The sequence below is a fragment of the Lissotriton helveticus genome, chromosome 1_1 (assembly GCF_964261635.1).
Source record: "Lissotriton helveticus chromosome 1_1, aLisHel1.1, whole genome shotgun sequence".
Classification (NCBI taxonomy): Eukaryota; Metazoa; Chordata; class Amphibia; order Caudata; family Salamandridae; genus Lissotriton; species Lissotriton helveticus.
This window is the reverse complement of record NC_136057.1, coordinates 471400361-471421787: the sequence shown is the minus strand read 5'-3', so window position 1 is coordinate 471421787 and position 21427 is coordinate 471400361. Positions and strand designations below refer to the sequence as shown.

The 21427-nt window shown below is 46.1% G+C and overlaps 1 protein-coding gene across 2 annotated transcripts in view; it reads right to left on the bottom strand.

Annotated features, from left to right (window-relative positions):
• Positions 1-13548, bottom strand: part of PACSIN2 (protein kinase C and casein kinase substrate in neurons 2) — a 581107-nt gene extending 567559 nt beyond the window's left edge. The window contains exon 1 of one of the 2 annotated variants that reach the window (XM_078673888.1): positions 13374-13548. The gene's annotated coding sequence lies outside the window, so the exon portion shown is untranslated. The remainder of the gene's footprint in view (positions 1-13373) is intronic. The other variant, XM_078673891.1, reaches the window with a different exon arrangement.
• Positions 13549-21427: the final 7879 nt, after the last annotated feature.

Genomic DNA, 21427 nt, shown 5'->3' with positions numbered 1-21427 from the left:
AGAACCGGTATTCATTAAAAACGGGCACTGAAACGGATCTCTATCTTGCCTTTCCTAACAGTGTTAGTTATTTCCAGGATGTTGTGTTTCTGTATTTGATTTTTTCCGTGTAGCATATTACTTTTTATAGTGCATACTTTGCACTGAGTGGCGTCTCGGTATTTATAATAGGGCCACAATTGAGAACACTAACATTGAGGCTGAAGTCCGCGTCTACCATCGGGTCAAAAAAGGTGTACAGAATACATATCATCCAATCCATGGCCTCTCTGCGGAGCGCACAAAGATCTTACATTCCAGTTGCAATTGTGATTCTGTGCAAGTGTGTGTATAAAGGAGGTACACAGTTATCACAATATTGGGAAGGCAAAAGTAAAACAAGATGCAGTCCTTACAGGTGAATAAGAACATTTTTTGGGGGATGGTCAAGTGGAGAAGACGCGAGGAAGTGCATCCAGGAGAGAGTGAAAATAGGGCTGAAGAGGAAAGAGATTAGGTGTAAGATATGTAGGCGGGCGGGATGTGGAGAGAAAAAAGGTATACATGTATTAATTACATAGATTGAACATACCAAGTGTGACAGAGACACTCGGAGACCACTACCCCGATCACAGGCCTCAGTAAGATTTAGTTCATAGGCTCACAATTTTAGAATTAAAACATTTTGAATATTACTTATTTACAACAAAATCATTGTTGTTACTCATTTCTTTTAAACAACCAACACCCATTGACAAAGCCAGTAATCCGGACTGGTTTAGGAGTATGTCAGTTGTGTTACCTAGATGCTGTAACAGATCGCTCCGAGAAACCAAAATACCAGTTAAGTGGTACACTATGGGAATCACCGAAATTGCTTTTGTGTTTAAGCCACGCTCTTAATTACATAGACCACTCACCCTCTATACCCCCCACACAAACTTTTTAATCTCACTTAAAACCCTGCCGTTGTATGACCACTGAACGGAAGCTGCACTACCAGCTTTTGTAAAGGTCTCCATCTTAACTTCAGTCTTCCCAGCACAGCCACAACCTCTTAGAGGTTTACTTCTAGAGACAAAATTATTATACTCGAGTAGAAGGAAATGTAAGCAAAGGTGGTTATCATCATTTCACAATCAGCAGCGCAGAAAACAAGATAATTTAAAAAGAAGATGGAGAACAAATACAATGCTGAAGATAAAACATTTAAGTCGAGTACTGAGAAAGTAGAAGCACAGTTCACACTATTTTTAACAAAAACAATGGACTTTGTGCTTGCAACTTATACTGCGCTTGAACATGAAGGGTATGCCCAAAATGGTGTGCACTCATACCATGAAGTGGCCACGAGAGTAGTCCAATACACAGTTTGGACATTTCTGTTTTATCAAAGGGATGACCATGCACTGTGTCAGTGAGAGCCCGACACAGCTGAAGGTACTGTGCACAAAGGGAAAGAGTATGTCCCTGTGTGCGATAACATAGCGGTGTACAGCAAGGCTCCTGCACTGCCTAGGCCCTGTTCTATCTACTTTTATTTTGACCACGGTATAAATGGGCAGAAATTAAATGGTCACATTTAAAAAAATTGGGTTTTTAAGTTCTTCCTCTAAAATGAGCTGTAGCAATCACATGGGTGGAGGGATGGAGCATGCTGGTAAGTAAATGAAATTAAAAAATGTCAGTCTGCAGGCTGGAGGATCACAAGGGAAACTGCCTTTTCCACTATCCTCTTCCAAAAGGAGCATATGGAATGGTCCAAAGGGTCTATAGACACACGACTAGACGGAGAAGGGAAGTAATGGTAGCCATGATGGAATGGAGAGAGCAGATTCTCTGAAATGGCAATCTGGAAGTAGACTCCGATGCGGAGACACCAGCAGGTGCGGTTGTTTCCAGATTATAATACTACTACGTTGTGAGGAAGACACCTTTGGCTAGAGGTCAAGCATGACATGGTGACAAAGGGCCGGCTGTCTCTGTGGTCTTTCCTGTGAATATGAAAGCAGAACTTGACCAGCAAACGTTTTTTTCCCCGTAGGTTGACGCTGCAAGGGCCTCTATTAACAGAATGACTCCTAATTAGGGAAGTCTTTGTTGAGGCAGTGTCTAGACGTGCGTGTGTGTGTGTGTGTGTGTGGGTAGGGTGTGGGGGTGTTGTGGACTTTGGGCCTTGAAGTATTGAGGGCCTGGGGACTGCTCACACTGAAGAGAGGGTGTGAGCTAATTTTGTTGTTAAGAACACGGTTCTTTTGTTTCATTATAGTCCCTCTTCCCTACAGGGTCCTTATATGCCACACAGGTATGTGTGGCGATTCATCTTTGGAGGAATGTTCAACTTAATGCATGCTGGTGCCACAAGCTTGATTGGACTGTAGTTTGAATTTGTGCTTCCAATAAACATAGTTAACACTAAAAAGTAACATTCAATACAAAACAGCATGAGCCTTTATAAATTTCCCCCCCGACAGAGGACTGCGAAAATACCCTTCATAAAATGCGGCACTGGGGACAAACATCACACATGACGAATATCTGCATTAATTGTGGCCATTTGAGAAACAGAGAGGGTGCCCTAATATGATCATATGTAAAAATGGGGTGTCTGAATTCATCCAGTCGACAATCTTTCAGCATGAATATAAATTGTTAGAACCCTAGTTTACCGTAAAAGCGCAGCATAGATTACCAATAGAACCATTAAATATAATGGGATTGCACTGGGCTGTGTCTTTGTTCTATGAAACTAACTAGGTTTTTGATTGTTTGCCGGCCCGAAGGGTTGTAGGCGAGGAATGTTTGATGTGGTCTACTAAATAAAGGTCTTTAATAAAAAAATAAAAAATAAAATATATATATATATATATATATATATATATATATATATATATATATATAAATAATGGGATTACCCAGTGTCACTCAGAACCTGGGTATACAATTTTAAAGACTACAAAGGATTCAGTCGGGTCCCACAATTCTTAGCCAAGAATTGTGAGCAAATGTTGAACAATCAATATCTCTACAAAAGGGTCACTAAATGATCCCTTTTTAAGAGTAGGGATTGTCTTAATAATTAAGGCTAGCAATTAAAGTGCTGAATTATTTTGCAAAAATTAGTAAGCAGCAAAATTAAAGGACTATCACACAAAACAAGAGGCAATTTCTAGTTTGGTATAGTCATGGTCAATTAACCAACGTTTCTTTAAATCAAGCAATTTCCTTTACTTATTTGCTTTTCAATAGGTTGTCCAGAACACATACATTTACATAGTGCAAATATACACATCCCAGTGTTCATATACAAGATACATGAAACAATGAAAGCATAGAATATCAAATACCCGATTCAAAAGTTCAGAATATCCTTTTATCCTCGTTATTTATTTTAGGATAACTCACACGGGACATCAGACCTTGCATTTGGCGTTTCAAATGTGTACTTTTCTGTTATTAACTGCACATCACATTACCAACTATATCAGATAATGGTTGTCAGTAGAGTTGTCAACTACCTCCAGATCTTCATGGGGGCCTCATCCTATCCCAACTTTTAAGGCTACAGTACTGTGTATGTTGGAATTGGTAGGCCAATATTAACAACGGAAAAAAGTGAAAGATTCCTTTCCCAGTATTTCAAAGAGCTGTTTTATTATTTTAGATTTGTAACAGGCACAGTCACTAAAGGTTTATTGGTAAATCTAGAAAGTTCAAAAATGAGACTAGATTATTCTTTGCTTACAAAAACGCAAATTAGCCATCAGAAGCAGGAAAAAGTGAAGAGAATTCCCAAAAGTATGTGCATCTTCCAAAAAAAAAACACAACAAAAAACAGCAGGTCATTATCCATGCCAACCTTCTGTGCATACATTTCAGTACAAAATGACCAGCCTCTCTAATTGTTTGAAAAAAAGGAGAAGAGGGCTTTAAGTTCCATACACAGGACTAATAAATGGCTTTCAATTTTCCGGTAAAACTGAAATGTATAGACCTAATAGTCTGGCAACTGCAGTCTAGACTGATCCAACGATGGCACAGAATGCTTAGGTGTGAGGCGCCAGATGACAAATAGGCTGAATTTTTACAGCTCACGGAGATGGGAAAAAACAAGATGAAGAAAGACTTATATCCTGGGTCTTCAGTAGAGATTACATTTGTACATGAAATTCAAGTTCTATAACACAGTTATTGGCAAGCTCCAGCCATTATGTGTGGGCCCGGATACATTATCCAATTATTATTCACGGATGAAATTTAATTTGAGCCTATAGCTAGCCATCCGCCATACACTACGGTAAACCATTTGCTGCAGACTAGAGACCCCCACAAAGCTTCAAAATAGTTTGGCTATCATTGTACCTATAAAAGTGAGGACTACAGGACTGGTCAAAGCAAACCAATAGCTTAACACACACGCTGAGCAGGTTATATGAAAAGAGTGGGTCCCTGTTGATAACATAGTAGACTGACCTGAAAGAAGAAGTGAAAGGAGGAAAAGAAACCGGATGACAGTTCAGTAGGAACAAGGGAAACCACACCAGAGAAGTCCTACCCAATCTTATTTCCAGAAGGACCAAGGCAGCAATCCTAACACTTGCTATTTGGAGAGCACACAGAAAAGTCATTAGAAAAGTTTCTGAAATCAGGATAGGGCATGTAATACATTGCATTGTTATCTTCCTAGGAAGGGCAACTACCCAGTTCGAAGAATAATAACAACCCTATTCAGGATGAACTTTCAGTCACTAATTTAGCCTGGTGGATATGGCACCGAGCATCCTTTTGGATTAAGCTTTCCACCTTCATTCACTCTTGCTACAAGGAAGACCATCCCCATGTATGCCCTACGCGTCACCCTTCAAGTTATTAACTCGTTGCCACCACACCATTTTTATTACAGTTAAAGTCTTTCCCCCATACACTACTCCTTCCTCTGCTACCCAGTTCATAGACATTTTCTGCTACAACCACAAGAAATGGAATGTCCCGTTTCACTGCCTTTTCTATTTCAGCAGTAGGAATATGACTCCTTGGTATAGCATCAAGCAAGTGAACATGTGAGGGATAGGGTGGCAGAGTAGCACCACAGCAATGTGATGGCATCATTGTGAGGTGACACTTGATGTGTCTGTAGTCTTGATGAACTGCACCATATTGCAGCAGTGTTTTGTCTGCTGGAAGTGTTGTCATTCACCTCACCTCAACACTCCACTCTTCGATCAAGCTATGACTCGGAAGTAAAGAATAGTTTAACGGGAGGCTACAGGTGGGGTAGCAAATAGAGACACCTGCTGTTCCCAACAAAAAGCAGAACTGGTAGGTCGGGGCCCAAAGTACACTCGTCAATGTTAAGTTTCGGAGGTTAAGAGTCAGGAAAATAACAGTCAAGGTTCACCTCTATGCTGGCTGCAATTAAAGGCTGTGGAGCAGGGCTAAAAGGGTGGGGTGGGTCAATTTTCAACCAACAGTGGTATGGATGTACGACAAGGAGTTTAGACCCCGGCCCAAACTGCCACCAGTCAGAGATCCTAGTAACCGGGTAGATCACTGAAATTATAAATATATATATATATTTTTCATTATTTTGTCAACTTTTAGAAACGGACTCACACAAGAGCAACTACGATGCACTACAGTATCCAGAAGGCCACACAAGTGGCCACGCCCACTGGGGCTGAGACGTAACTATTTAATTGGTGCAAGTATGCCGTGCATTAGTTGACTGACTGCCACTGAGGAAGAGATTTACATCTCGAAACGCGTCTGGCATCAAAATTCAATGAGGCGGCTGGTGTTTGAGCTCGTGCTTTGTGCGCTGTGACCTTCATTAAAGAAATGGATGCAAATTCTGCCGGCTGGCTTCTCTCTTTTCTCTGGCTACCTGTTGGATGGATATATAAATATATACATTCTTCAACGAAGAACGGACCCAGCCAGCTCCAGTTCGCAGCCAGAAGGTCAGAAGCACCACAGCACAAACATACATATATATATATATATACATAAACATACACACACACACAGATATAGACACACACATATATATATATACACACACACACAAATATATACACATACACACTTATATATACACACACACACACACACCACCACCCCCCCCCTGGGAGTGGTAGTCCAGAGAATGGACTTCACCTGGTGAGACGCACCAATGCAGGGGAGGAGCGAACTCGATCACACCTGATAAGAGGAAGAGGGGAGTTACTCTGCTGGTTACACATTCTGGTGTTGGGCGCTGATGAAGGTAGACACCGAAATGCATTCGCCGCCATCAGGGATGTTTGCAAGTTAATAAAGGCTCCCTACCTTGATCCCCTCTGGGCTTCTGCTTCTTCCTTTTTGGGGGAGCTTTGTTTGGATATATATATATAGATATATATATATATATATATTCACTTAAAAAACCATAAGTTTCAGGCCTTATATAGTTAGGAATTAGCATTTAAAAAACCATTGAAATTGCCCCTATATAGTTAGTTGTACCAACTATATTTCGCGCACCCGCAATCCACTGCTGATGATGTCACATATTACATCTTTCATGACATGGTCAGTGACATCACTGATGATATCACTGATGACATCTCAAATGACATCACTGATGACATCATCCAGTGACTGTGTGTTTCTGTAAAGTTTAAATATGTTTTACATATTGAAGAATGTGTGGATGTATAAGTGTCTGCCCTCCACAGGGCTTGGTCGCCCCACTCACTGCTGCCGCTCCGGCCTGCCTTTGCCACCTCCTGCCTGCAGATTCCTTCGCTCGCTGCCCGCTGCTCCTGGGAATTTCCCGCTGCTCCTGGGAATTTCCCGCTGCCCGCTGCTTCTTGGAATTTCCCGCCGCTGCCTCCCTGCGGCCCCGCCCCCCTGTGATTCCATTCGCCGCCCCACTCCCGCCACCCAGCTGCTCCTCCCTCCCGGCTCCTTACTTATGATGCCCCCAGAGCGACCGCGCAGCGGATGCGCGCAGCGGGAGCGCCGATTGAGCGCCGAAGGCGCGCCAAAGGTAAGCCAGTCTGCGCCCGTCCGCGCCTGGCTTGCGCCCAGCACCAGGACCCCTGGCCCTCCCCGCCGAGGCAAGACGACCCGACTGACCTACGACGCCGCCACTCTCAACGCACTCAATGCCGGCCGGACCCACGCCTGCTGCCGAGCCACCCCGAGACGCACCCACGGACCCTTCACCTGCAAGTTCACCTGCCTCCGAACCTGCCCCGCACCCGCCAAGACAAACACCAGCAGCAACCACCTCAAGTGCATCCTGATCAACACCCGCTCCGTCCACAGACACGCCGTGGAAATCTGGAACCTCCTCGACGCTACATCACCGGACGTCGCCTTCCTCACGGAAACCTGGATGAACGCCTCCTCTGCACCCGACATCGCCATCCCGGACGGGTACAAGATCATCAGGAGGGACCGCATCAACCAGACCGGAGGTGGCATCGCCATCGTCCACAGGAACACCATCCGCATCACGACCGACGCCAACGACTCCTTCGCCGCAGCCGAACATCTCCACTTCCAGATTCACACCGACCCTAAGACGACCCTCAGAGGCACCCTCGTCTACAGACCCCCCGGGACCACGCACACAATTCAGCGAAGACATCACAGACTTCATCAGCCCGCACGCCCTCCCCTCCACTGACTACATCCTCCTCGGGGACCTCAACTTCCACCTGGAGAACAACAAGGACCGCAACACCACCGCCCTGCTGGAAAACCTCGCCAACCTCGGACTCAAGCAACTGGTCAACACCCCCACCAACTACGCCGGCCACACGCTTGATCCCGTCTTCTCTTCCAGCAAGTACATCACCTTCAGCCACGCCACCGGACTCCACTGGACCGACCACAGCTGCGTCCACTTCAGCTTCAAAAGATCCACGACCCACCACCACCCGCAACAGGTACCTCACAGGAATTGGAGCAAGATCACCGCAGACCAGCTCACCACCTCCCTCAGCCAGAGCCCACCCGCCAACACAACGGACCCCAACGAAGCAGCCCGCAACTTCACACAGTGGCTGACCGCCTGCGCCGACGACCTCGCGCCACTAAAGAACCCTCCCAGCAGACCCAGAAGCAAGAAGGCATCCTGGTTCACCGACGACCTCAAGGACTCCAAGAAGACCTGCCGCACCCTCGAGAAAGCCTGGCTCCGCGACCGGACCACCGACAACATGACCGCCCTCAAACACGCTACCCGCAAGCACCACCAGCTCATCCGCACCACCAAGAAGAAATCCCTGAAGGAACGACTGGACAACAACGCCCACGACAGCAAAGAGCTCTTCACTATCGTCAAGAAGTTCTAAAACCCAGCACCGGCACCAACGACATCACTCCGTCACAAGACCTCTGCGACTCCCTCGCCTCGTTCTTCCACCGCAAGATCGCCGACATCCACAACAGCTTCGGCGCCCCACCCACGCACCCAACCGTCGAACCAACGCCCCCCACCGCCACCCTTCGCACCTGGACCACGGTGACCACCGAAGACACAGCCCGCACGATGAATACCATCCACTCCGAATCACCTACCGACCCCTGTCCACACCACGTCTTCAACAAGGCCGACTCCACCATCGCACCCCAACTCCGGAACATCATCAACGCCTCCTTCAACACCGCCACCTTCCCGGAGAGCTGGAAGCACGCCGAGATCAGCGCCCTCCTGAAGAAACCTACAGCGGACCCCACCGATCTCAAAAACTTCCGCCCCATCTCGCTCCTCCCTTTTCCTGCTAAAGTCATCGAGAAGATCGTCAACAGACAGCTGACCGCCTTCCTCGAGACGAACGGATCCCTCGACCCCTCGCAGTCCGGCTTCAGAGCCAACCACAGCACCGAGACCGCCCTCATCGCAGCCACCGACGACATCCGGACCCTGCTCGACAAGGGGGAAACAGTGGCCCTCATCCTCCTGGACCTCTCCGCTGCGTTCGACACGGTCTGCCACCGCACCCTAGTCCAGCGCCTCAGCAACATCTGTATCCAAGAGAAGGCACTGGAGTGGATCATCTCGTTCCTCGCCGGAAGAACACAAAGAGTCCGCCTCCCCCCGTTTCGCTCCGAGGCCACCGAAGTCATCTGCGGCGTCCCGCAAGGATCTTCACTCAGCCCCACCCTCTTCAACATCTACATGAAACCTCTCGCAGCCATCGCACACCAGCACAACCTCAACATCATCTCTTACGCCGACGACACCCAGCTGATCCTCTCCCTCACCAGAGACCCCGACACCGCCAGAACCTGCCTACACGAAGGGATGAAAGACGTCGCCGAGTGGATGAAGGACAGCCGCCTGAAACTGAACTCGGACAAGACGGAAGTCCTCATCCTGGGATCTTCGCCCTCCGCCTGGGACGACTCCTGGTGGCCCCCAGCCCTGGGCACCGCACCCAAGCCAACCGACCACGCACGCAACCTGGGCTTCATCCTGGACCCCTCCCTCTCGATGACCAGACAAGTCAACGCCGTCTCCTCATCGTGCTTCAACACCCTGCGTATGCTTCGCAAGATCTTCCGCTGGATCGAGACCAGGAAGACTGTCACCCAGGCACTAGTCACCAGCCGACTGGACTAGGGAAACGCCCTCTACGCCGGAACCACAGCCAAGCTACAGAAAAGACTCCAGCGCATCCAGAATGCCTCCGCCCGACTCATCCTGGATGTCCCCCGACGCAGCCACATCTCCAGCCACCTGAGGAACCTGCACTGGCTCCCCGTCGACAAGAGGATCACGTTCCGGCTCCTCACCCACGCACACAAGTCTCTCCACGACCTGGGCCCCAAGTACCTCAACGACTGCCTGACCTTCTACACGCCCACCCGCCAGCTACGGTCCACCAGCCTCGCCCTCGCAGCCGTACCACGCATCCGAAGAGCCACCGCCGGAGGAAGATCCTTCTCTTACCTGGCTGCCAAGACTTGGAACTCCCTCCCCATCCACCTTCGGCTGACCCAGGACCATCTCGCCTTCAGGAAACAACTCAAGACCTGGCTGTTCGAGCAGTAGCATACCCCTCCCCCCAAGCGCCTTGAGACCCTCCCGGGTGAGTAGTGCGCTATACAAATGGCATGATTGATTGATTGATTGATTGGATGAAGGATTTATTAGGTGCGTGACTGACTGTATGAGTGAGTGATTAAATGTGTTTTATTAAATGCATGGGATAGTGACTAAACTGTCTGAATGTGTGCATCAGTATGTCTGTTGTTGTGTAAGCCGCTGCATGTATTGATCAGTAGCTATATGAGTGGCTATATGGGTTATTGATTGGTTGCCCAAGTATTTGAATGGGAGACTGAGTGTGTGTGTGGGTGGCTGGGAGGTGTGTGACTGTGCATAGATGTGTGAGCAGTTGATTCACTAGGTGTATGAGTTCAAGAGTGCATGTAGAAACAGCTATATGGGCGGTTGACTGTGTGCATGGGTGTGTTGGTGAGTGAATGGATATCTCAGTGCTACATGTCCAAGTAAGTACATATGTAAAACACAGTGCATGTGAGAGTTGGCATATATAAATGACTATACATGAGAGCCAGTGAATGTGCGAGTGGCTGTATGGATCATTGTGTACTTGTATCAGTGATTGTATAAGAGAGTAAGTATGCGTTAGTATATGTTTGAATAAGTAAGGTGTTGTGTGTATAACTGTATAGTTGAGGAAATGGAAGTGTGATTGATTCTTTGCATGACTGACTAGGTGTGTGAGTAACTCCATGGATGAGTGGCAGTGTGTGAGTGTCTGTATAGGTGTATGAGTGCATATGATAGTGTTGTATTGATGAGGGACTGTATGTATGAGTGATTCTATGGGTGAATGAGTGAATGTGTGTGTAGACCTAGGAAACAGTGAGTGCGTATGTAGTAACTGGTATTGGTGTGTCAATGGTTTCAAGAATGGTAGTCTGTATTTAACACTGGGTGTATTAAAGGTTATATTAGAGTGTGAGGAGGTGCATCGTATTATCACATGAATGATATCATCAGTGATGTGATCAGTGATGTCAAATGAGATGTCATCAGTGATGTCATTTGAGATGTCATCAGTGATGTCACTGACCATGTCATGAATGATGTAATATGTGACATCATCAGCAGTGGATTGCGGGTGCGCGAAATATAGTTAGTACAACTAACTATATAGGAGCAATTTCAATGGTTTTTTAAATGCTAATTCCTAACTATAGAAGGCCTGAAACCTATGGTTTTTTCAAGTGAATTTGCAAGGTTTTTTAAATGCTAATTCCTAACTATAACAGGCGTGACACCTATATTTTTTTTCAATAAATTTCAAAGGTTTTGTAAATGCTAATTCTATAAGCGGATAACGTTTATATATGTTATTATCCTTCTGGGACCACCTGAGCAGCCATCTTGTTTCTCAGGAGAAGTGAGGTGAAGGAGGCATCACTGGGCAGAACGGACGGCTATAAGAAGTATGGTTTCATGCTTTATGTGGTAAAATAGGAATGTCATGGGTAAGGTTTATGAATTTGGAACTTGATTAATTCAGATATCTAAATGTAAAGTTAACCATAGTCCTTACTTTTCTAAATACACCTGATCACAAAGAAGCAGTAAAAGGATTCAATTGTAAACAATTAAAGTTAATGTAATAAAAGCAGGCGTTTCTATTTGGAGGTTTAGAATTTGCTCTAATAATGACTTCCAAATCGCAAAAAAGGGAAACGGTTTGAATCAGAAAACAAGCAGGAAAAGTGAACATATTACCAACAAAAATCATAGTGACTATTTAACACATGTTGGCTTCGGGAAATGTCAAGGTCAAAAAGTGTTCAGTTGAACTTCGTTTCTTCGCTTGGAGAGCCGGTGTCCCTGCTAATCCACGTACTACTTCACACGGACAAAGCACTGCGAAGCCGAATGGAAATCCACTGAAACAGCTGCAGCCCGTATGAGTCAGAACGCAGAGGGCGATCCTGACCGCTCCCTCCCCCAGACATGAAGCCAGTTTCACTTGGACCGCTTCCTAGTGCGCCCAGCGGCCCATCCCACTACTCTGCTCAATGCTGGGTCCACGTTTGCTGCCTGACAGAGCGCATTCCTGTCAAGTACAACCCAGTCTCTCAAGTTCATGCAGAATGCTAACTCACCTCTCCCTCTGCCCAGTGCGGAGCGTGTCCTGCGCCTAAACTACGGCAGTGTGTTGCCAAACCACCGTCAGATCTGCCAGCACACACACGATCATGGTACAGACTCTCCGTTTACCGGAACGCACATTCGCTGTGGTGTACTCCTACTATGGTATACTATAAGCGTGAAGAACAATGTTTAAAGCAAGGAGGACACACAATACGTTCTGTTTGGGGAACGCGTAGAATAATCAAAAGGACAACGTCGTCAAATCGGGCTGAAGACAACTTTTGTTGAGAATTAGAGACTGGTTTACGAAAGGGGAATATTTTGGGGATGAAACTATTTGCGAAGAAAATTCATTTTTTTTTTTAAAGAGATGAGCATGGTCAAACAAAGTGAAATTAGGATAGAGGGCACATGACAAGCCAGAGAGATTTCTAGGAAGGTAAAGACTTATTTTTACATTACAAGAAAAGAATCTTGGAAAATGCCTATTTTAGGGGGCGCATAACATTAGGGGTGCGAGGCGAAAGTGACCCACATTCACCTTTTTGGACACTTCTGAAGTGAGGACATCGGATGGGCTACTCTTGTGGGTTTTTCTCTTTTTCACTGACGGACCAATTCTCAAGATGCATTATTTTTTCAGACAACCAAAGCCACAATCCGGGCAGCGTCCCGCCCACTGTGTGGAATTATTTACACCTTCCTTGCTACAACCATGTCCATACAAATTACCGAGGCAATGCTACAAGAATCCATTACTGTGCAATGTGTACCGCAAAAGCACACAGTGTTTCTCTCCAAGTACCGTACCACACCTGCACGGCTGTTGCAACATACCGGTTGCCGACATGGACCATTACTTAGAGTCTTAGACCATACAAGTCCCAACTGCACACAGAGCCAGAGCCCTGTGCACCATCATCCCCTAAAAACGACAAACTATTTCCACCTAATCCCATATGTTCTCTACTTCTAAACTTCCCTTCCATCTTCCCGCCCAAAAAGCACTCCCAAAGTACACCCCCTTCCGTTTTATTAAGACAACTTTTCATCTCTTCCAAAGAGCTCTACCGTGCACTTATAGTGCCCTCCCGTCTGTCCTAGCAAAGTGAGTGCCCTGCCTGCTCAAGTCCCAAGCGCTGGAAAGGTGAGCTGCCATCTACCCTCCCTAGGTGCCAAGCCTTGCCAAAGTGTCCTACAAGTACAATAACCTTTCTGACTGGGGCGGCAACCTCCCAACGTGAAGACTTACCTCCTTTCGCCTCCCGAAAGAAAATCTTAAAGCATCCGATTACTTCTGCTTTGCTATCAACTCCGAAAGAACTTGAAAATCGAAGGCAAAGAACACCAATTGGAAAGCTGGTTCGCGCAGACTGGCACCGTAGGGGTGGAGTAAGGAAAGGCTGGCTGCACCGCCCCGTGAAGCCTGTCATTGGTTAGGAGCGAGAATGACCAGCCCGGAAAAGATGACACAGCCACACCGGAAGTGATCGTCGAGCCACCGCCCAGGCAGGGAGCAGGATTCATCCACCCCGGATGTGAACGCCCCACCTTCACGCGGGCGGCTGCTGTTGAAGTGGTAGTTTACGGAGACAATCGTACAGCGGCCAGTCCTGTTGCCGTGGTGACGGGGCTCTTCGACAGACCGTCCCTGGCCGAGGAAGGTTCACCGGTAGACGGGCGCCGTCGTCGCCCCCAGCAGCGGCATTCCAGCAACCTGGAGAAGGCACAGTGACAACAGAAATAGGGGATGGAATCCAATGCCCCACAGCCTCTGGGAGGCCCGCGAGAGACCGTTAGCCCCTGGCTAGTGGTGACACTCACCCCGCTCAGCTTCGCACCTGTTTTTCGTCCGTCTCCCACTACAACCTCACCTGCCGTTGATTTTCTTCGCTGTTGGCAACTTGGTATTGTGTATTAACTACTAGTTTGCTTTCTCTGTTAAACGCACTGTCACCGTCTTCTGCTTTTAGCTGCGCTATATAGGAAACTAATAAAATACATTGCTCCCACCCATGCAGTACGGCCAGCTACTGAAGCTCACCATAAGGTGCGTGGCTTAGATAACGAAAATGGCTATTTTGAGAATTATTTTGGGGTCTGTCACATGTTCAAGGTGTTGTGGATAGTGCACGGGAGAGTAGACTTGAGTATTTTAGCAGTTTGTACTAGGGACCGTAACCCGGTTTGTGGACGGCCTGGTGATACATTTTCTGGAACTTTCCAGGATATTGTCCGTCCAGACCCTCTGCCAGCACATACTTAGTCAACATACCAATATGAGGCGGGTAACCCATTGCGCTGTTACTTTTAGGCAACGATCTATCCTGTGACACACAGCATGGTTGTTATTGAGTTCCAAGTCAAGTTTGAATACTTTATTTGACAACACTGTCATAAAAGCATGTTTCCCTAAGCTATAACAATAAACTTCTATTCTAAAATTTAAGAACAAGATAAAATACAGATTAAACCATACATAATGTATAGTGCTGGCGAATAATTCAGTTCATAAAAATCATACGTTATAAAATCCAAGTCACAGCGTAAAGCCTTGCATACGTACACAATTATAGATACAATTTTAAATTGCGCGTGCGTATTAGCCAGGCCCACCCCATATATTTGGCTACAGCAATAGCAAGATGCGGGACACAGTTATATCTTAGTATTCTTAGTGCCTCTGAGTAATTCCTAGTCCCCAAATTCCTGCATGCCGGTTTTAGCCATCTACTTCTTGGGGCAGCATATAGCGGGCAAACGAACAAAAAATGTGGGATGTCTCATGCACTTTGCAATGAGAGCAAGTATTCACACTACCAGAGGACCATTTGGCAGTAAAAGCGTTAAGGGGTAGGGAGCCAATTCTAAACTGGAAATATAACTTTCTATCTAGGGGTTTGGAAATCAGGTCCCAATACTGTTCATATTTAGGTGTGGGTTTAAAATCCAAGAACTGGGATGTCAACATCGATGGTTGGTTAGAAATCAATGCCATGTTAAATATCATATCCCAATACATTTTTTTCAAACATGTCTTGGATGGAAAAACTTGTGGATCTACTGCTGTCCACAAGTAATCTAGGTGCAGTTTTTGGAGCAAGGTTCTTACTTCATTGAGCCATAATATCTTATGAAAGTGATCAGAGCTTACAACATCCATAAGGGCAGCTGCGTAATGATTCAGTTCGGGAGTAGTTTTTACACGTCTCCAATATAGGAGGGGACGCAGTCTTGCCATGTCCTCTATCTTTTTCCTCCCGAGGTCATATTGTAGCGGGATCGTAGGAGTGCTCTGGGGTACACCAATCGTTCGTCGAAGAAACTTATTTTCTGCGACGGCTAGTGAACTCAAATTTGAAAAGCCCCATAGCTCAGATCCATACAAGCAAGCTCCCAGAACTTTCATGCTGTAAATCTCCATTATTGGCTGAGTGGGTTTTGTAAATGAAGATTTATGTTTTAGGGCTATTGAACCTGCCAGTTGGTTAAACTTTAGCACCACATTATCCATATGGGATTTCCAGTTCATGTTTGACTGTAATGAAATGCCTAGATAGGTAAAAGCATTCACTTCCTCCAATACAGAGCCATTAACCACTTCAGCGCTAATGACAAGGGTAACTCGTCATGGACTTTCCATTGATTTCAATGGAAAGTCAATGGAAGCTCATCAGGTACCTTAGCAGCCAAGTGGTTAAAGTACATTCTCCCCTTGAATTTCTTAACCGGGCACAAGTTCATAAACTTTGTCTTCGTTGTATTTAGTTCTAAGCCCCGGATCTGGCAGAAGTCACCAAAAGCGTTGAGTGTCTTTTGTAATCCGCTGGGGGTCCGCGAGACCAGCAGGGTGTCATCGGCAAACATCAATACTGGTACTCGCTCCCCACCTAACATTGGGGCATCTGTCGTGGATTGTTTCAAGAAATCAACTATACCATTGATATATAATGAGAATAAGGTGGGGGCCAGGACACAGCCTTGCCTTACCCCCCGCTCCACAGGGAAGGATTCTGTGACATCTCCCTGGGCACCCCACCTAATCCGGGCATAGTTGTCTTCGTGCAGTCTCACAAGCAGGGTCAACATTTCTGGGCTCATTCCAAGATCCCTCAGGACAATCCAAAGTTTGTGTCGGGGTACTAAGTCAAACGCTGACTTCAAGTCCACGAAGACAGCGTATAATGGACCGTTTGTCAGGGTTACATTTTTCCAGAACATTATCAAAAAGTGGAATACCTGGTCGACGGAGCTAGTTAGGGGGCGGAAGCCTGCTTGGTACGGGGAGAGGATGTCCTTATCATCAATCCAGGCTTGTATTTTGTTTTGTAGCATCCTACCCAACAGTTTTTGTGCAGCATCGATAAGGCTGATGGGCCTGTAATTGCTTGGTAAAGCCTTATCCCCTTTTTTAAAGACCGGTATTATCTCCGCGCCCTTCCATGTTGCTGGGATCGTGTCTCCTTGTGCAATAGCGTTAGCAAGCCATACAAAGTATTTACACCAGTTATTCCTGTCCGCTAAGAACACATCCGCTGGTATTCCATCAATACCTGGCGCCCTACCTCTGGTTACTCCATCCATTGCCACTTGTGCATCTTTTAACGAAAATAGTTCTTGGGTGTAGAATACCCTTTGTAGGGGAGTTTCAGTTGGGGGAGGTAAATTGTCTGCGTATTGCGGTTTGAAGAATTCCACCCAATCCTTCTTCGCTACATGTTTTTTTGGGCAATCTGCATTTCCCCCTTCACCCCACTTTAATATAGCCCAGAACTCCTTCTGATGCTTAGCAGCACAAGCTTTCTTCAAATCTAGCCATGTGTTCTCATCCCACAATCTTTTTGCCCTAATTTGTGCTTTTCTGTAGTCATTCCTGGCTTTTAATACTCCAGTTTTTGTCCTCAGCGCCATACTGAGTTTCTGGCGTGCTTCTCTACACGAGTTATCATACCATGCTCCTTTTGATGGTATTCTAGAACCTTTCTTCTGTTTAGTTTTTTTGAAGAATAACTTCTGGATATTAGCAAACAACTTTTGCTGTGACTCTTCAATCAATTGTTTAAAATTCAGCTCGTTGGTAAGAGATTGTAATCTGGTAGCCTCTACATTAACTATTTCCTCTAGGACCTGCATGTCCCCTGAATTATCTATCAATGTTGCCCATTTAATGTGGCGGAGATTATTGGATGAGACAACATCTAGTGTTGTAACACCCTTTTTCTGGTTAGTTGTGTTTTCACCTGGTACTAAATTTATGAGCAAACACAAAGGATTGTGGTCGCTCTCCAGTCTCGGTACCACTTGCATGTCTACCACTTTAGGCCAGTCTCTAACATCTATGAGTATGTAATCTATCCTACTGCTTGACCTCACATTATCAAAGGTGTTTTTACCCTGAGGGTCAGAAGGGGTGCGACCATTTACTGCCCTCAGACCTCTGGACAGGCATAAGCTCTTGACCTGTATAGCTACTTCTGTCCACTTCTTTACCAGTGGCAGATCCAATTGCGGAATACCCCATTTAGAATCTTCTTCTTGGGTCAAATCATTATCCTCGCAACCTAACGGTTCAAATGTTGTATTCAGATCTCCCCCCACGCAAATAGTATAATTTGCGGGTAGGATCTCTAAATCGTTATCTAGTGCACCTATCATATCAGAGGCAACGCCCCCTTGCGTTCCCCTGGCATAAATGTTATATAGAGCCATATTTTGGCCATGCACCCTAGTGAGCACTAACGAGAGTAGGTCACTATTGTTAATGGGTCTCTTTTTGATAGTGCATTGTAAGGATTGTCGTACCCAAATGATTAAACCCCCAGAGGGCCGTCCCTTAATGTTCTTTTTCGCAGGTATATGATAATTTAAATACCCCTGGCGAAAGGTTGGTGCCACTGCCCAGGTTTCCCGCATCATGATAATATCATAACTATCGATAAACTCGCACCATTCCGGGGTCTCCAATTTGTGGTGGATACCTGCTATATTCCAGGAAATTAGTTTTGTGCTACCTTCTGTCTGAGCAATGCCCCTCTGTAACAAAGGACACTGGGTAGGGGGGACTGAGGGTGTAAAAGATTAATTTCCGCTTCATTTGTATTAGTATGGGAGCTTAGCGGGATTTGGTCAGCTATGCTAAGGGTGTCTTCCCTGTGAATGGGTGTTGTTCTCTCACTGCAATTTAATTCAATGTTATTTAAGATACCATATTTTCCTTTATAGGATTCTATAGCCTTGGCCACTTCTGTGCTTGACGTTTCTTTCAGTCAATCACATTCGCTTAGACCAGAAAGGGACGAGAACCTGTTTTCCAACGGTATTCCCCAGTTATTTATTTTTCCACTAATTTTGGCTTTCCGTAGTACAGGGTTCCATTTGGTTTTCAACATGGTTGGGTTTAAGGTGTTGCTTTTGTTTGAATAGAAAAAGTCCAACGTTAATCGCACAATTTCCGTTGTTCTGCGCTGGGGGGGGTATATATTAGCTAATATGTTTGGCAGAACTTCTGGAACGGTGAGATGCAGCACCACACAATCCCCCTTAAATTTTTTAGTGCCGCCCCTGATCCATTCAACTCTTCTAGCTTTAATTATTTCTTGTGCCAGCTGGTCCCTTCCTCCTTGTGAAAAAGCCATATTCCCTGATAGCCAGTGAAGAGATTTATTTATTAGGGAGGGGATATTCTCTACTTGCCCTCGCTCCAGTTGAGGGACGTTTGCGAGGACTAGTATTAGTGGAGAGGCCTCAACAACTAATTCTACAGCCCCTTTGTCTAGCTTGGCATCTTCTATGCTATATGTATGGCTTGGCCCTGCATTGTTCCCTATGTTGGTATCTGGGTCCATGTCTCTTAACCCCCCTCTCCCACGATCAGAGCTCTCCAAATTGATAGTGGGAATATCAACTAATACTTCTTGTCTGGGGGCAGTTTGGGTAGATTTAGAATCAACTGCAGGTGCTTTCGCTAATGAATGTTTTATATTCTCCTCTATTGATTTTTGCAAGAGGTCCCCTAATCTATTCACCTATTCGGTTAGATGGTCAATTTTATTTAAGAGAGGTTTGGTTATTGATTTAATTTTATAGTCTATAGCATTTAATAACTTTTTAAATTGCTCATCATCCATATGTGCCTTTCCTTCTATCAAAGCACTTGTGTCTTCTACACTATTTTCTCGGGGGACACATTGGGGCGTTTTTTGCTTGACCGTAGGCCACCCTGTTTGGGCATATTCTTCTCCCCCCCTTTGCTATTCTCGGTGCTGGGACAGGTGCAGGGGCCTCCTCTTCTATGGGGATTATTTCTTGATCTTGGATTCTCTCATGGGCTGGTTCATCTATGATCACCAAGAGTTGGGTCAATGGGATGTCATCCTGGGTCTGGAACACCTCGTTGCTGGTATCAAGGGTAGGGGTGGGTGGTAGCGTATTATCGAAGTGCAAATCAGGTGATTGGCTCAACCCCAGGGATGATCGCCTGTCATGATTAATTTGGACAACTTTTTGTACCATGTAATTGTCTATGGTATTGACGGGAACAGTCACTTTCGATTTAGACATGTTAATTAGTTGTTTAAGTGCAGTAGGAGCAGGTACTTAGTTTTGACAGTCTATGGAGGTATCTTTTACTCTTACAATTACACGTGGTGGGATCTGACTTACTTTAGGTGTTTGCGCAGGGTTCTGGGCCCTGCCCCTGCCACCTCGTGCCGATGAGGGCCGTAGAGGGCCCGCCCTTTGCCCGGGCTTCGCCCCAGGCGTCCCGCGGCGCGGGGATTTGTAGCGCCTCCTGGCGCGTTCTCTCCCCGCGTCCTAGGTCACGTGCTGTGCGCCGCCGCGTGGCCTGCCGGGTATTGTAGTCCCCGGAGCGGCGGCGCAGTCCTTGTGGATTTGTGAATCTTGGCGGTAGCGGCTGGTGCCTGCTGCAGACTCTCGGCGGTGGCGGCGGTAAGTTTGGTGTCTCCCCCGCTCTGTCTGGGTGTCGGGGATTTGTAGCGCCTCCTGGCGCGTTCTCCCCGCGTCCTAGGTCACGTGCTGTGCGCCGCCGCGTGGCCTGCCGGGTATTGTAGTCCCCGGAGCGGCGGCGCAGTCCTTGTGGATTTGTGACTCTTGGCGGTGGCGGCTGGTGCCTGCTGCAGACTCTCGGCGGTGGCGGCGGTAAGTTTGGTGTCTCCAAACCTTTCACCATGAATAGATTTACTCAAGAATACGCATTAAGAACATACTTTCAAGATTTTGTTAAAATCAAAAGCAAGGAAAGGTGATTACGGCTCTGTATGTCCCTCAGTCTTCAATCCCTGGTATAAATCTCATAATACTTTGTTTTAGTTTATGTAGTGGGTCTGAACATTTTTAAACGAAACAGTTGGTAGTAAAGTCCCCCTAAACTTTCACTTACGTTCAGTGAAAACCTGTTTGTTTATTTTTTAAAACACTAAGAAATCGAAATATCAATATGCATGAAGCTTTGTTCATCATTTAAAAGCAATTAACGGAATGATAATTCACACCTTACAGAAAAACATGAATATATTCAAGCAGACTGAATTACCACTTTGGAATGATTAGAATAATGAAATGAATAAATGTGCATTTGTATTTGAAACATACACCTAAATAAATGAACATATATGATTTGATAACTGGATACCTAGAAGAGAAAATGTATGATGATTAGAACACCAGTGCATAGACTTTAATCTGAATAAACACTATGATTTCTACATTCTTGTCTGCTGTTCTATCTTTCAACACATTTTGGGTATAAACGTCTTTGAGGATCAGCCTGCATTAGCTCCCCAGGAGGCGGAAGTTTTGTTTTTCACCAGTGTGCATTCCATAAATCTCATGTGGGCCTCCCGTGGCACGGAACTCCTTGCGGCAAACTAGGCCCCCAGCTTTGTGGACTACCAGGACCTGCCTGCATTAGCTCCCCAGGAGGCAGAGGTTCTGTTTTTCACCACTGCATGGCCCATAAATCTCCTGCGGCCTCCTACAGCGTGCGACTCTTCATGGCACACCGAATGTCTGGCATTGTGGACTTCGAGAATCAGCCTGCATTTGCTCCATCAAGTTGGCAGGTCTTTGTTTTTTGCCACTGCATGGCCCACAAATCTCTTGTGGGCCTCCCGCAGCATGGAGCGCCATGGTGGCCTAGTTAATTGGGCCCCACACCTGTCCCCAAACCTAAGGTGAGAAACATTGACTTCATGTTCGATTTCACACTTTCCTCTGACAGCCAGATTTCTGCCACCATGGTCACCTGTTTTGGGGTACTAAAGATTCTTCTAAAATCTTCGGGCCTCC